This window comes from Eriocheir sinensis, chromosome 31, assembly GCF_024679095.1.
Source record: "Eriocheir sinensis breed Jianghai 21 chromosome 31, ASM2467909v1, whole genome shotgun sequence".
NCBI lineage: Eukaryota > Metazoa > Arthropoda > Malacostraca > Decapoda > Varunidae > Eriocheir > Eriocheir sinensis.
Window position 1 is genome coordinate 18,002,133 of NC_066539.1, and position 15,184 is coordinate 18,017,316.

A 15,184-nucleotide genomic window follows, 5' to 3' on the forward strand; every position below is an offset into this window, starting at 1 on the left:
AAAGAAGAAAAAGAAGTATAATAGTTGAAATAGTTGTAGCATTAGTATTATTAGTGTAGTAGGAGGAGTAGTAGCAACAGTAGTAGCAGTAATGATGATGAAAGGGAAGAGGAGGAGAGAGAGAGAAGATTAGCTGATAAACTCGAATTCACAAGCCAAGCATACATTTTTCTCTGTCTAGGTCAAAAGTGTGTCTGCGACCCCCACATGACCCATACTCCCGCGCCCTCTAGCTGCCCGGAGTGTAACCTCGACATTCACCTCACCCTCACACTGGCAGTTCCTCTTTTCCCTTCTGCTATTATCTCATTCTCCTGCTGCTCTGTGGTGGTAGGGAAGGTGGTATTCACTTGTCACGACGCTGCTGCTGTGTGTTTCGTGTTTGTCACATCCTTGAGTCGTCCGTCTCGTGTGGATAAAATGATAAAGAAAGAAACGATATTGTGTTCCCTCCGCGGGGTGTCGCTGCCTCGGCCGGCCATTTACATATTTCCCAGCAACGGCGGCGTAAGTGCCACGTTGTCACCCCTCATAACCAAGACAAAGGGTGCAATATACGTCCCCTGTGTATCATATTCCAACACGTCGCCCATATTTTTAGGGAACTAGAAAATATTGTCCCCGCCGCCGTCACTGTCTCGTCTGGTGTCCAAGAATATTGAATTGTGCACCGAGCCATCCATCTTGAAAGGCGCGAGTTTGTGTTTCCTCTCTCCGTCAGCTTAGATGAGGTTAAAGAGTTCAGGGGAGTTCTAGTATGGAAGGTAAGGTTAGGTGAGCGGAGGTTAGAGTTCAGGGGAGTTCTAGTATGGAAGGTAAGGTTAGGTGAGTAGAGGTTAAAGAGTTCAGGGGAGTTCTAGTATGGAAGGTAAGGTTAGGTGAGCGGAGGTTAAAGAGTTCAGGGGAGTTCTAGTATGGAAGGTAAGGTTAGGTGAGCGGAGGTTAAAGAGTTCAGGGGAGTTCTAGTATGGAAGGTAAGGTTAGGTGAGTAGAGGTTAAAGAGTTCAGGGGAGTTCTAGTATGGAAGGTAAGGTTAGGTGAGTAGAGGTTGTCAGGGCTTGATGGGACAGGTTAGGTGAGCGGAGGTTAAAGAGTTCAGGGGAGTTCTAGTATGGAAGGTAAGGTTAGGTGAGCGGAGGTTAAAGAGTTCAGGGGAGTTCTAGTATGGAAGATAAGGTTAGGTGAGCGGAGGTTAGGAAAGAGTTAGATAAAATTTGACCAGGTTCCCGCTTATCATATCTTCATCATTTCTCCCTCCTTCATTCCTCCATTTCCTATTTTTCCATCCCATTTCTGCCCCCTATCTCAATTACTAACCTTTATTTCCATTCCATTCCTCTGCCTGACCTTTCACTCCCCACTGCCTCCATTCCACTTCCTTCCTCTCCTCCCTGTATCCCCCGCCCCCTCACTTCACCCATCTCGTTGTCCCGCGTGATGTATGGCCGGCGTGGAGGGATTAAATGATTGATTGGTTGAGGTATGCGGTCATGGCGCCACAACAGCCATGGTCATATGACGCCGGAAACGCCTTTTTTAACTGACTACACAAAATAATAATTGATAATATGCATAAAGTTAAGAGTGCTAATAAAATACATAAAATAACAAAGCTGATATAATGAGTAATATTAGAATGACCTATTTAAACGAGCCTACTGAAGGTGAAAAACACTAACCTCCTGTAGATAGTAGAGAACCACTGACATCATAGGGCCGTATTCTTAAACATTTTGAGGCCGACGCACAGATATTTGACAAGGCTTTCAAAGGAGATTTGGGGCATTTCCAGGGGTAGTTTTTTGAGCCTGGAGGTAGTTTGACCCTTCTTCTGTGCCATGAACGTACAAGAACACTCATTAGAACTCGGTTGATCTCCTATTTGACCTTTGGAAATAGTTGATGTGAGAAGCGGAAGCGTTTAAGAATGCCAACCTATGTAGTGTTCCTCAGGGAGAAAAAGAAGCCCGCTCCTCCACCCCAGAACCGAAATCCTCGACCAGCAAGTGCCGAACAATCAGAGGGACCAAACAGTCATCACAATATGGAGGTAATTCGACTCTCCATCTTCCATCCGTCGACACGCAATTAATAAGCACATAGAGGCGGCCAGGTGGATGCATGAGGTGGCCATGGATGTAACACCAATAATAGCAATAAAAGTAAAAAGTAAGGAAGAAAGTAGAGGAAACGAATAAGAATGGTAAAAAAGAAACCTGTTTTTTTGTGTGTGTGCGTTAATGATGCTTGTTGGTGATAACTGTGTACACATTAAGAGATACAATAAGTCCAAGATAAGATAAATTGTATGACCACGCCTGAAGCTGCGTGTGAGAGGTTTTGGTGTACACTGAGGCCAGATCGCGCGGCCATACCAAGGCATTATATCAGGCAGCGCAGCATCCAACAAGCACTGAACGGGTAGTCTAGTGCCCATCAGGACCCCTCATGCCGCTGCCAATCGCGTCCTTGCTTTCTCTCAACAAATCAGGAGAGAGAATGCGTAGCCCTTTCACCCTCTCCCTCCTCTTCACACCCCTTCTTCCACCCCCCTTCCAGCTCCCCTTCTCTTTTCCCCCACCATACTCCCCTTCCCTCCCTCCACCCAGCTTCACCACTTCTCATCACTGCCCCACGTTATTCCACTACCAGTCTGTCCCTACACGTCCGCCTGTGCTCAGTGGTCACCCCTCGCGTGTGGTTGTCTGCTTCCCAGTGTTCATAAGGTGAGAACAGAAGGTGTTTGAGGCAGCGGTGCGTGTTGCCGCGTGTTAAGGTTGTTCTTGGAGTTTTGCAGAGGTTGTACTGCTTGTGTCAATGTGCGTTGTTAGTGCTGACACTCTCTCTCTCTCTCTCTCTCTCTCTCTCTCTCTCTCTCTCTCTCTCTCTCTCGTCTCAACATTTAGGTGCCTACTTAAATAGTGTACTGCTTAACGTGTCTTTTTGGCATATCAGTGATTTGGAATTCCATCGTTGAGCTTGGGAGGAGTCTACACGATCAGTGGCCGCGTATGGTGGTAGAGCGCGTGTCGGATCAGTGTTGAAGCGCGGGGTCGGAGCACGGCGCAGGCCACTGTTCAGCGCACACGTGTCTGCACGGATCGGCCTCGTCGATAGTATCGGTTACGAGTACTCAGACAGGCAAGGCGGCGACAAACGGCACCAGCGATGTGTTTGTGTCGGAAGAATGAGTGATGGAAAAGCAGAGTGGGAGGGGATGAATATAAGAGTAGTTTTTGCTATAAGCGGACAGTGTGTGTGTGTGTGTGTGTGTGTGTGTGTGGAGACCTATCAGCGAATGAGTTATGTGTCTTTGTGTCCGCATAATGTTTCTTCCTGGTGCTGCACGATATATTACCATGATAGTCAGGTGACGGTTTTCTGAATATTTCATTACCAGAATAAGACAAATAATGCTCCCGGGTGCGCCTTTGTTGTCAGCGTGAATGAAACAAAAGTAGGGTGACTTTTTTTTATCTCCTTTATATCTGAAATTTATTAAATCCAGCAAAGGACAAAGGTGAGGCGAAACCAAACCTCCGAGAAACACATTAATGAAAGAAAACACTAATTAGATTTTCAAACCTCAGTGTGTGTGTGTGTGTGTGTGTGTGTGTGTGGGTGGGTGGGTGGGTGTGTGTGTGAAATCGACGCGAGTTAGTATAATGGTTTTGTGTACGTAAGCAACCTGTGTTTGTTTTCACCGTCGGGACCTGTTGAGGGCGAGGAAGGTCATTCATTCCACGCGCGGTGATCAATGCGGTGACGTGTGCCGCTGCTCGGGGCGAAGGAAATCAATTCATTTTTTGCATTAAACTTGTTCACTCTGTATGTTTTTTTTTTTTTTTTTTTTTACAGCAGAGGAGTCAGTTCAAGGGCATAAAAAAAAGGTAACATGTTGTGTGTATGGTAAAGTTTCTCTCTCTCTCTCTCTCTCTCTCTCTCTCTCTCTCTCTCTCCAGCATCGCATCTCACGCTATTATTTCAACCCTGCACATCTTCATTTTTTTCCTTCGCCCCAACATGAACACGCTCCGTTTTCTCCTTTTTTTTCCCACACTCGCCGTTTTCTCCCCCATCGCTTTTCTTTGCCCTTCCCGCTTCCCGCTAGGTTCATATCTTTCAATTCCACACATTGCTTTCTCCTGTATACTCATCTTCACGCTGACAACAAGGGTGCATCAGGGAGTGTTAGTTGTCTCATTACGACCGTGAAATATTCGGAACATTGCCACGGAATTAGTAATATATATCCCCCATTTAGAACATATATCGTTTAGGATGTATATCCCCTCCATATTCCCATTTATCTATAGGTTATCCTCCTACCTATACCTGCTGATCCATTTCTAGGGTCGAGATGGTAAAGATAGAAAGGGATGAGAAACTGAGATAAAAAGCAGAAGGTGGTTTATACGGATACCTACAAGAGAGGGAAGAAAAAGGAGAAAGGAGAGAATGGGAGGTGGATAGGGAAGCATATACTCTCAACTTCGAAAGGGAACGAGGAAAGGAATTGAGGAAGAGGAGGAGCAGCACAGGGTGGCATATATATCATGGGTCATTGTTCTTGATTATTATTATTCCTCGCTCGGGGTTTCGCAAGAGAGGATGAAGCAGACGTCTCGAATATTGCGTTTTCGGTATTGACTTCCTGCTACCGCTACCACGGCTCCTTCACCCCCTACCACGCCTCCCTCACTCCCCACCCCGCCCCAGTCGCACGAATGTATATATCCGTGTCTCTTATTGTGTGTTCTGTGGCAACGTGATATTAGTCTGTTGTGTTGGGTTATATTTGCTGAACCTTTACTACTTCTTGTTCGTTTTACTGAAGTTCTTTTGTGTATCCATTTACCATCTAGAAAAAAATATTAACTCCGTGCTATTTGAAAAAAACAATATATACTGAGAATATACGACAAAATGATAATAAATAGTTGAACCTCCTGTGACTGCAACTTTGAATTTGTTATTGCAAAAAAAAAAAAACATCTCTTGAGCCCTCCCGCACCACCCAGCCATTTTTCGCGCGTTGGTGGCCTGAGGCTGGGCTGGTGGACTTCGTGACCCCCGCTGCTGCACCCTCCTTGTCACTTGTTAGCATGGCTGGGACACTCTTATTAGGTGTGTGTGGCAGGTCGTACGTGTGTATGGAGGTGGTGGCCTGTGTGTCTGGGGTCTTGACTTAGGTGAGGGGGGAAAAGGAACACTCAGTGGGTGCATAAGAAAATATAGATAAATAAAAATGTTTGAATGAGTAGAGTATAATGGATCAGTAAGTTGAATAGTAAAGTCCACCGAACCATGAGTAAATAATCAACTGCTTCTTGAAAGGACGTAAAAGAACATCTATGAAGGAATATAAATGGGTGAATGGTTGTTGTTGAGTATATAAAGTGAACTACTAAAGGTTTCAGGGGCCCCTAAATTTACTCTTTTAAGTGCTTCATTATCCACATGTGACACCAAATCATATTTTTGCCCACTAGGTCGGGGTCTCAAGCATCCACTGCCAAAATAACATCTTTGTCCGACGCTTTGTTAAAGTTTTATTTGCGAAAAACAGGAGAACACGGATCCTGAAACCGTTAGTAGATTAAAAATAAATTAGAAGGGGGTGAATGTTAAAACACACGTGTATATTTGACTCTCCTACACACACACACACACACACACACACACACACACACACACACACACACACACCTTGCCTCACTCTCCCGCACTCTCACACACCCACACACTCACACGCCCACACGCACACACTCCTTTCCCAGGTGGACTAGCGTGGGACGACCGATGGTTTTATATTTCACTCTTTAAAAATTAAGTTTCATTACATCACACGTGACCAAAATGCTGAACCAAGCTTCGCAATAAAAAATAAAAATAAAACGGAACTACATTCAACTTGTGGTAAAAAATATAGATATAATGATAGTCTTTTTTATATTAATTTACCTGCGTTCTTTTGTATTTTTCCACTATTAAAATACGTGTGAGTGAACTAATGTTTTTTTAATGTTTTCTCTTCGTTTTATTGTTTTTGTTTTTTTATCTTTTGTCTTCTCTTCAGCGTCTTCTTTACATCATGTTTGTCGTCTTCATGCAATTATCCTTCTTACCTCTCGTCTTCCTCGCCTCTTAACACATCACTTTCTATTTTCTGTACCCGTTTTTTCTGACCTCTTACCCTCCCTCCCTCCCTCCCTCCACTTCTCTCCCCCTCTCGTCCTCATTATCTCATTAGCATCCTTGTTTTTTTCCCTTGTTTTTCCATCCCTCTCTGCTCGTCTCTCTCTCTCTCTCTCTCTCTCTCTCTCTCTCTCTCTCTCTCTCTCTCTCTCTCTCTCTCTCTCTCTCTCTCTCTCTCTCTCTCTCTCTCTCTCTCTCTCTCTCTCTCTCTCTCTCTCTCTCTCTCTCTCTCTCTCTCTCTCTCTCTCTCTCTCTCTCTCTCTCTCTCTCTCTCTCTCTCTCTCTCTCTCTCTCTCATCTTTACTTTCTCCCATCTTTTTCTCCGGTATTATCATCTTTCAGCCTTTCCTTCTACACTAAACCTTCTTCTCTTTTTATTTCCCTCTTCTCCTCTTACTCCTTTGACTAATTCCTCCGTAGTTATCTTCCCATCCCTGCCAACCTTATCCTCTTCCCTCTCCCACGTGTCCCTCTCCCTCACAGCCTCACTCATCCGTCCCTTCTCTCCCACAGTCCCGCTGAAGAAGCCGCAGGTCTACAACGCCTTCAACTACCTCATCGTGGGCCAGTCTGACGCCATACATCGGTTTTTACAATAAGGGAGACCAGCTCGACCTCGTCCGTAAAGGCATTGGAGGTGGGTGCGGCTTTTTGCTTGTGTCTTTGTTTGGAAGGTAGATATGTACGAGAGAGAGAGAGAGAGAGAGAGAGAGAGAGAGAGAGAGAGAGAGAGAGAGAGAGAGAGAGAGAATCAGAATGACTTCAATTGTAAGACTGAAATCATTCTACCTGTAAAATTGTCTTTCATAATGCTCGGTCTTATCAACTTGTTAAAAAATCAAAATGTTTACCTGCAGTGTTATTTTTGTCTGTTGAGTTGCCGGGGGCGCTCCGCCTCATGTTGAGTTCTCAGCAGCTGTCGCTGGGTGTCCTCGTGTAACACCTCGCCCATGTAAAATCGGTGAGAGCGGAAGTAATAGCATCAACATTACTCATGCAAGTTGGCCATCAAGCCTGCCAATACAGTTATTCCATGCCGGTAAAAGTATAATGACAAATCCCTTATCTTGCCGGAGACGGATCACGGTCCATTAGAGGAAGAAACAAGATTAAACGCGGCGGCCTAACAAGCGGGATGACACCCGGGCAGGAGAGACAAGATTACCTGCCGCTGATCCATCACACACGGCGCGGCGCTTGAGGCACGCCTCCCTGTACCTCCTTCCCCTGCTTCCCCTGCCGCAAATCCGTCACGGACGGCGCGGCACGGTGCGTGAATCCCCCACCCCCCCGCCCCCCAACCGGCATAATGACAAACTCCCGACCCCTTCCCTGCATCCCCTAAACCCCTTAACCCCCTGTACCTTGCCTGACACTACCCTGCCTCCCTCATCACTGCTTACCCTGCCTCCCCCCCTCTTCATTTTCTTCACTGCCAATTCGTTAGCTTTCATCCATCTAACCTTTTTCCTTTCCTCCCTTGCTATCACTGCCTTACTATCATGCTCCAATTATCCCAGTACTCTCTCCTTCCCCTGCGAGTCCTTTACTTGCCTTCCTCTGCCAGCCCTGACCTTCCCTTCCTTGCCAACCTTGTCTTGCTCCCTCCTGCCTATCGTGCCGGCCTGGACTTCCTTCCTTCTCCATTTAACACAGCCCTCTTCCGTCCCCTCCTCCGGCTGCCTTTCCACTTCCCTCCAACTGTATTTCTCCTTTCCCTTAGCTGTCTCCCTCCTTACTTTGTTCCTCCTTCCTCTTATTTGTCTCCCTCCTCTTTAACTATCTTCCCTCTTTCCTTTAGCTGTCATTCTCCTACTTAACTTCTCCCCCTTTTATCACGTTGTCTATCATCTTTGTTCTTATGTGTCTCCTACTTCCCTCTAATTTACTCCATCTTACCTCCTCGTATGTGAGCGTGTGGGCGTATCTAGACTCTCCCTGCCTTCTCTTCGTGCTCCCTCGTCCTCCTGACCGGTAGCTCTAGTCTATGTCTTCCTTCATTATCCTTCCTTCCGTCTTATTCCTCTGTTCGTTCCCTTCTACTTTCTCGTCTTGCAAATTCTACCTTTTCTTTGTCCTCACCTTCCTGATCATGCACCGTCCTTCTCCTTGTTCTCCTCGTCCTTTTCCTTCGCTCTCTCCTCTTTCTGACATCCAGCTCTCATTTCATTCCACTTTCTTCCTTTCCTTCAACTCACCTTCCACTGAACCTTTACTTCTCTCCTTCAACTTCCTTCCTCTTGCTCTTCTTGCCCTGCCTCCTCTACCCCTTTCAATCTCTCCATCACTCTCTCTCCTTCCAGACCTACAGCTTTCCCTTCACTCTTTCCTTGATTTCTCCATGTTTTTCTTTTTACATTTCCCTCCTTGTGTCTACCTTCCCTTTTCTCCCTTCTTCGCCGTGGTATCTGCCCTTCACTTCACTTCTATCCTCGCCTTCCATTTCGCTTTTCTCTAATTTATCCATTCGCCATGTTTCCACCCTCCTCTACCTTCCTCTTGTTTACTCGCTCTGGCTTTCCTACCTTCCTGAAATCAACCTTTCTGTTCATCCTCTATTCCTGTCTTCTGTCCTTCACCACCTCACCCATGTCATCCATTTCGTTCTGGCCTCTCCCCTCACCTCCTCACCACCACCCACTCTCCTTTCCTCCTTCATTCCACAACCTCCTCTCAGAACATCCCTGCTTCTGACATTTTATTCCCTACTTCCACCATTTCCTCCTCCTTACCTCTTCCCTCGTTCCTTTCTCCCACCCTCTACCCCATTCTTTCTGCCTTGGCCTGCCTACGCCCCGACTAAGGTGCACCCCTGGCGGGCTCCCTCAGATATTCAGGGTCAGACCCCAGTCGTAAATAGCGGCGGAGTGTACGACGTGTTGTGGAGGCTTAAGGCTTCTCCGGCAGCAGTAATGTGTGCTTCGTGACTTCGCCTCGTAATGGGCCGGAGAGGGCGTGTTTCCGTGCCTGTTTCCTGCCACCCCAGCCCAGGCACACGCACAAGCAGAAACGCACAGGCACCTACACAAGTTGAAATAGGCAGTCACTCACCCAGGCACACGCGCAGACAGGCACCCACACAAGTAGAAATGCAGACAGGTGGTCTATTGGAGAGTTCTTAAAAGCATTTACAAAGATGAAACTGCGATTATAAAGTCTTAGATGCCGGAAATGAAGGAAGTATGACAGGGCGACATCATATCACTTTAAATGTTAACAGCGTATAGCTAGAAGAATACTAAAAAAGCACAATCATATCCTAAAAAATGAACAGCGTAATAGTTTTTGATCTGTGGACTACATTGTTCGTTTAGCGAGACTGGTGGTGAACCGCAGCATGATAGACACTAAATGGATAGTCTATTATAAGTGAGGCTGGAGTAATAAGACAACTAAAGTTATATACAACAATTAATCTGAAATCAAACAAACTCACCCAAAAAGAAGCTCTAGAAACAATTAATATGCATGTGTATATTCTGTGCGCCGTTGATTGGTGGACGTTGACTCGGGGCCCGTTCATCCCGTGCTTCGTGTGTGTTCGAGAGCGAGAGTGGTTCGAACCAGTTTGCTCGAGCGCACACACACACACACACACACACACACACACACACACACACACACGGGATGAAAGCGCGAGGGTTAACTAATATATTTTATTTAATAAGAACTCTCGCCACCCTCGGAACACCCCGCCGCTGTCCACTCTTAATATTATGTATGCATGTAAATGAGAGAGAGAGAGAGAGAGAGAGAGAGAGAGAGAGAGAGAGAGAGAGAGAGCAATAAAAGTGAGTGTGCAGTCCAGCCTTTGAGGGTAGGACAGAAGGTTAATTAAGGACACAGGAGGGCGGGAGGAGGAACAGGCCAAGCCACAGGTCGTAACTCTTGCCGCCGCGCTCCTCGTGCTGTGCGGGAATGTGAGGTTGTTTTGCCCTCTCGACGTGAAGTGACCTGACCTCTCTGACCACTTCCCTTCTTAATTGCTCGTCCGAGGGTCATAAGCTCAAAGCACTGTACTCCCACTCACAGTTCGCGACATTTTTTGCTGTTGTTTCTTCGTGATAAACACTCCTCTGAAGTTGCTAACCACATGTCTTTTTCCTCCCACTTCTACAACAACACAGGAGTTCTTACTCAGTACTACTCTTCCCATGATGCCCGTCTTGTTGAAGTAGGAATTTAATATTATTTTCATTTGGTCTCCTTCACTGTTGAACTCAGGAGCAGTTACACAAGGACAAGGGCATAAGGAGACTACAAGAGACCAGACGGCCTACACACGGCTGCTCCTGAGAGTGGGTTAATAACTCTATTCCCTTCCCACCCACTGATACATTCAACATATTGGATAGTTCAAAGACGCATTGATTAACCTACCCCCAACACCCCCGACGATGTAAATAAATAATCCCGCCAGCCTTCAAACGCGAGCAAACGACACCACCGGACCACATCACCAAGGAAACCTCTGACGGCAACAGCGCAGTGTGTGAAGACCCACTTGAACATTGATACTGCGCTGTATTTTTCCGTTTACAAATTCAGACGGAAATTCCTTTAGTCCTACGATTCTTGTGTGTCTCGACTTAAGCACCACTCACGTCAGGCCACCTTCAATCTGACTGACGCCTTGCTTTTTGTCTGTTGTGCAGTGAGATGAAGCTTGGTGACTCTTGAAATTATACGAGGACCTGCAAGTGCTTACAGTCTCTGACCACCTCGCTTTTAGTCTTGCAAGGGCTCGAAATCGTCATTGCTGCACTGTTTCATATTTCCAGTGCCAATATACCTAACGTGATGATAACTTGTTTCAGGGGAGAGGGATCTATTCCTTGCTGTAGCACTTTTCGGGGTATCACTCATAAATTCAGTGACATATATAAGTCCTGCACGACCTGGCGGTATCTCTTAATCAGACCAGAGTCACTTAGTTTTTGAAGGATGTCTTTTTTGTCACGATAAACTCTTGACTGCCCCTGACGTATTTCTGCTGCTCCCGCCATTTTGACTTGTGTATCGACTTGACTGGAGCGTTAAATAAAAATAGTTATGGCATATGTCTAGCTAGGAACTCACGACGAACATAAGCCGAACCATTGCTTTATATGTTCAGGTCCAGGTCGATGAGTTGTCCGTAATCGCCCCTCATACATGCAAAGGAATAGTTAAGAAGAAAACTTATTGGAGATTATGTTAACCTCTTCTGAGAAAAATGCATCTCGCATTTTCTCCTGACAACGACGCCATTCAATTTTGAGGAGAATGTAAAGCCTTCGGCACTCACGCAATGAATGGGCCGGGAGTAGATTGGCTTTTGTATTTATAACCAAAATATGCAAACAAAAAACTCGCTCCGAAGACATTAGGGAATCAAAGGACGCTCCGAGATGTGAAAAGTTTACCGGCAAGCCTTATCATAACGCGCTTTGTTTATATTCCGTGTCGCGGCTTTTATCGCAGACACGTACGTGCCCGGCGACGCTCAATATCCCTGAGGTGCAGCGACGTCATATTTCTTGGTAAAAACTTTAAATATATCGACAGGCCGCTATGTATTACCTGGCGCCCCCCTCTGCGGGTACCTCGGCGGCCCGCTAAGGACGCGTAATAGAGTGCAGTAATGAATGGATGTGGCGGCGGGGAGAGCAGTATATATATTTTTTTCGTAACAGCCGATACGATGGTGATGATGATGATAATGAGGATGATGGAGATGCTGTGTTTTTCTTTTCTCTTTTTTTCTTAAGGATTATGATGCCTTGCTAGTTTTCACATTATTCCATCTTGATAATATTTCGTCATTTATCGGGGGCTTCGTGGTGCAGTGGTTAGCACACTCGGCTCACAACCGAGAGAACCCGGGTTCGATTCCAGGGCAGAGTGGAAGAATTTGGGCGGCTTTTCCGATACCCTACGTCCCTGTCCACCCAGCAGTGAATGGGTACCAGGTATTAATCGGGGGTCGTGTTCCGTCTCCTGGGATCTGTTCTCTTCTCCTATGATTCCTTCCATTTCTGTCTCTCTCCGGCATATGGCCACATGTTGCGCCGACTAAACGAAACTTTCCAACTTCGCCATCTATCTTATAATAATCATCAGTAAGAAGTCGATTTTTTTTGCATATCTATATATGGTAGAGAGGTGAGCTCTGAGGCCACGCGCAGCTATGGCGTACGCTCCTATTATAGACGGATGAATGGACAGTGTATAAGGCATTAATATATCTGAGTATCATGTAGATTTGTGTGGAATGTTTGCCGCAGTTGCTGATCTGCTTGGCTCCACAGTGTTTAGGTGAGGTCAAGTTGTTCTGAGTGTGACGACAGCGAGAGGAAATCTACCACCAGTAACAAAAGCAACACGAATGTTAACCCAAAAACAGTTAGTAAGTGTTCGAACCCCAACATGTGGCATCAACTAACACTGGACGCGAGATATAAGGGAAGTGAAAAGAAAAACTACACACAGCCGAACGGGAATGGACGCAACTCAAAGATCAATCGGCTATTTTTTCTTCTCTCTGATATATATGTCGTTTTTAAGCGCCAAAATATAATCAACTTCGGCCTCGAGGTGTAAAAATAAAGGAAATTAAATAAAAAAAGACATACAGGCGAACGGGGATATGACAAAACTCAACGTCAGGTTCCATCCATGAAAGTTCTTTTTTAGCAGACAGATCGTGATTGAGACCTAAAACATCAACATACAAGGAACGAGAAGGATAAAGAAAGAGGAAAGGAAAAGGATGCGATGTCTAACTATAAAAAAAAAGACACCAGTGGAAATATGACACAAATCGAACGTCAGCCATCGTCAACGAATGTTTTTTTTAAGTAGACAGATCGTGTTTGAAACCTAAAATATCATAAACAAAAAGAGGAAAGGAAAAGGACGCGAGGTATAACGATAAATGAAAAAAAATGCCACAACTCAACGTCAGGTATCACCCATGAATGCTTTTTTATTAGACAGATCGTGTTAGAAACCTAAAACATCAGCAGACATGGGATGGGAAGGCTAAAGAGAGAGGAAAGGAAAAGGAAAACACACCCATTCAAGCAGGAGTGTAGCACAGCGCATCGCCCGGAAGCACCATCGCCGCGGAACATTTCTCTCGTCCGTGCCCCGTTTCCCTCCTCCCAGCGCCATGACGACCGACAAGACGAAAATGGAGTTGAAAACGAAACAGGGATGAGACTGAATGCTTCTGCCTGTCTGTCTGTCTGTTCATGCCGGCTGCCTGTCCCTCAGTCTCCTCCTCCCAGCTCTCCGTCTGTCCGTTTCTCTGCTCTGTGTCGGTTCTCCTTGCTTCGTCCGATGTAGTTTTGTGGGGGTTTTATGTGTTTTAGGGACACGAGAGTCCAGGGATGGATGGATGGGAAGTGTTATGCGTGCAGAGCGTGAGGGAGGCTTCAAATCATTGCTCGTGAATTTGGGAGGATTCTTCTACGAAAGAATTATAGAAAAAATTCATATTGAGAGTTTCTCCGGTGTGTGCGTGTGCGTGCGTGCGTGCGTGCGTGCGTATGTTTGTGTGTGTGTGTGTGTGTGTGTGTGTGTGTGTGTGTGTGTGTGTGTGTGTGTGTGTGAAATATTTAAAATTATTTAGCGAATTCTTTATCAAATTATAATCATGGAACTTGTCGACAGTTTGCTGAGGCTTTTTTCAAGAAAATTTAATGATTAAACAAATTCACTGTAATTATTTTTGCGTTATTTTCGTTAACTTCATGAATTACTATCAGCGTTTAAGTTGGCCAATTGTGATAACTTATTTACAAGCTAACTCTGCGTTGGTGGGTGTGGGTGTGAGTAATTTATGTGTGTGTTTACCTTCATACACATTCAAGACATGCACGCAGTCAGCACGCCGTAACAAGTTAATGTTTGTCCACGTGTAGTCACCGAGGACGCGCCGGGAGTGATCAGCGCTGCCCTCACAGTGCCGCAGCTGACGCGCCGCCGCCTCCACGCCGTCTTAGAGTGTCGGGTCCTCAACTTCAACGGCTCCCTGCCCGCCACCGCCACCGCCACCCTCGACATGAACTGTGAGTGTTAACATTGCTCCTCCTGTTTGTTTGTGTTTGCTCCTCGTGCTCGTTCGTTCGTTCTTTCCCTCTCCTAAGAATTTTGCTTGTCAGTGTTCTTCCTTCCTCATCGCTTCGTTTTTCTTTTCCTTGTTTTTTCCTTTCGCTTTGTCGTCGTCGTCCTCCTACTCCTCCTCTTCGATTTTTCCCGTATTCATTGGATTAAGCAGTACGACTTTTTCTTCTCTCCTTAGCACGTTTTCATTTTTTTTTAATGTCACTCCTTCTGCCTCTTGCTGGTGGAAATGTTTACTCTCCTCTTTACGATGAAACAAAATAAGGGCCAAGTAGCAATACCAACATTGCCACATTTAATCTTGTCTATTTTTAAGCTTGTCTATTTTTAAGCTTTTCTATTTTTTCCCTGCTTTTTATTTTTTCTGTTTGTAAGCTTGTCTATTTTTAACAGCATCGCCATTTTTAACCTTGTCTATTTTTAATGTCTTGTCATTTTTAAGCTTGTCTATTTTAAAACTGAAAGAAGATTATAATAAAAAAGTGTGTGTGTGTGTGTGTGTGTGTGTGTGTGTGTGTGTGTGTGTGTGTGTGTGTGTGTTGTGCAAGCGCTTCATCAGCCTCACGGTGCCTCGGGGAGAAGGGGAGGCGGGTAGGAGAGTAGGGGAGGGAGGCAAGCACCGCCGCCCTCGGCCACCAGGAATCCCCAATGATCGATGGATCTTTATTTCAGGGCCGCTGTGTGTTGGGGAGGGAGTCTTTTCCTTTCCTTTCCGGGTTTTTTCTTCTGTTCGGTGAGATTGGCGAAAAATAATAGGAAGAAACATTTATCTGGCTGCTCTCATTATACTTTCCAGGGATTATTTTCTACCTATAAAAAGAAAATCCAAAACTACTGTCAGGTAATAGAGTAAAATAGTAGAAAGGAACTATTAACT

General features: G+C 45.6%; 1 long non-coding RNA gene across 3 annotated transcripts in view; it reads left to right on the forward strand.

Moving 5' to 3' along the window:
- Nucleotides 1-2,658: 2,658 nt before the first annotated feature.
- Nucleotides 2,659-15,184, forward strand: part of LOC127005987 (uncharacterized) — a 79,209-nt gene continuing 66,683 nt past the window's right edge. For 2 of the 3 annotated variants that reach the window (XR_007758997.1, XR_007758999.1), the window contains exons 1-3: nucleotides 2,659-2,726; nucleotides 6,712-6,835; nucleotides 14,106-14,252. This is a non-coding gene — a long non-coding RNA (uncharacterized LOC127005987). Of the gene's footprint in view, nucleotides 2,727-6,711; nucleotides 6,836-14,054; nucleotides 14,253-15,184 lie in introns of all 3 variants that reach the window. The other variant, XR_007758998.1, reaches the window with a different exon arrangement.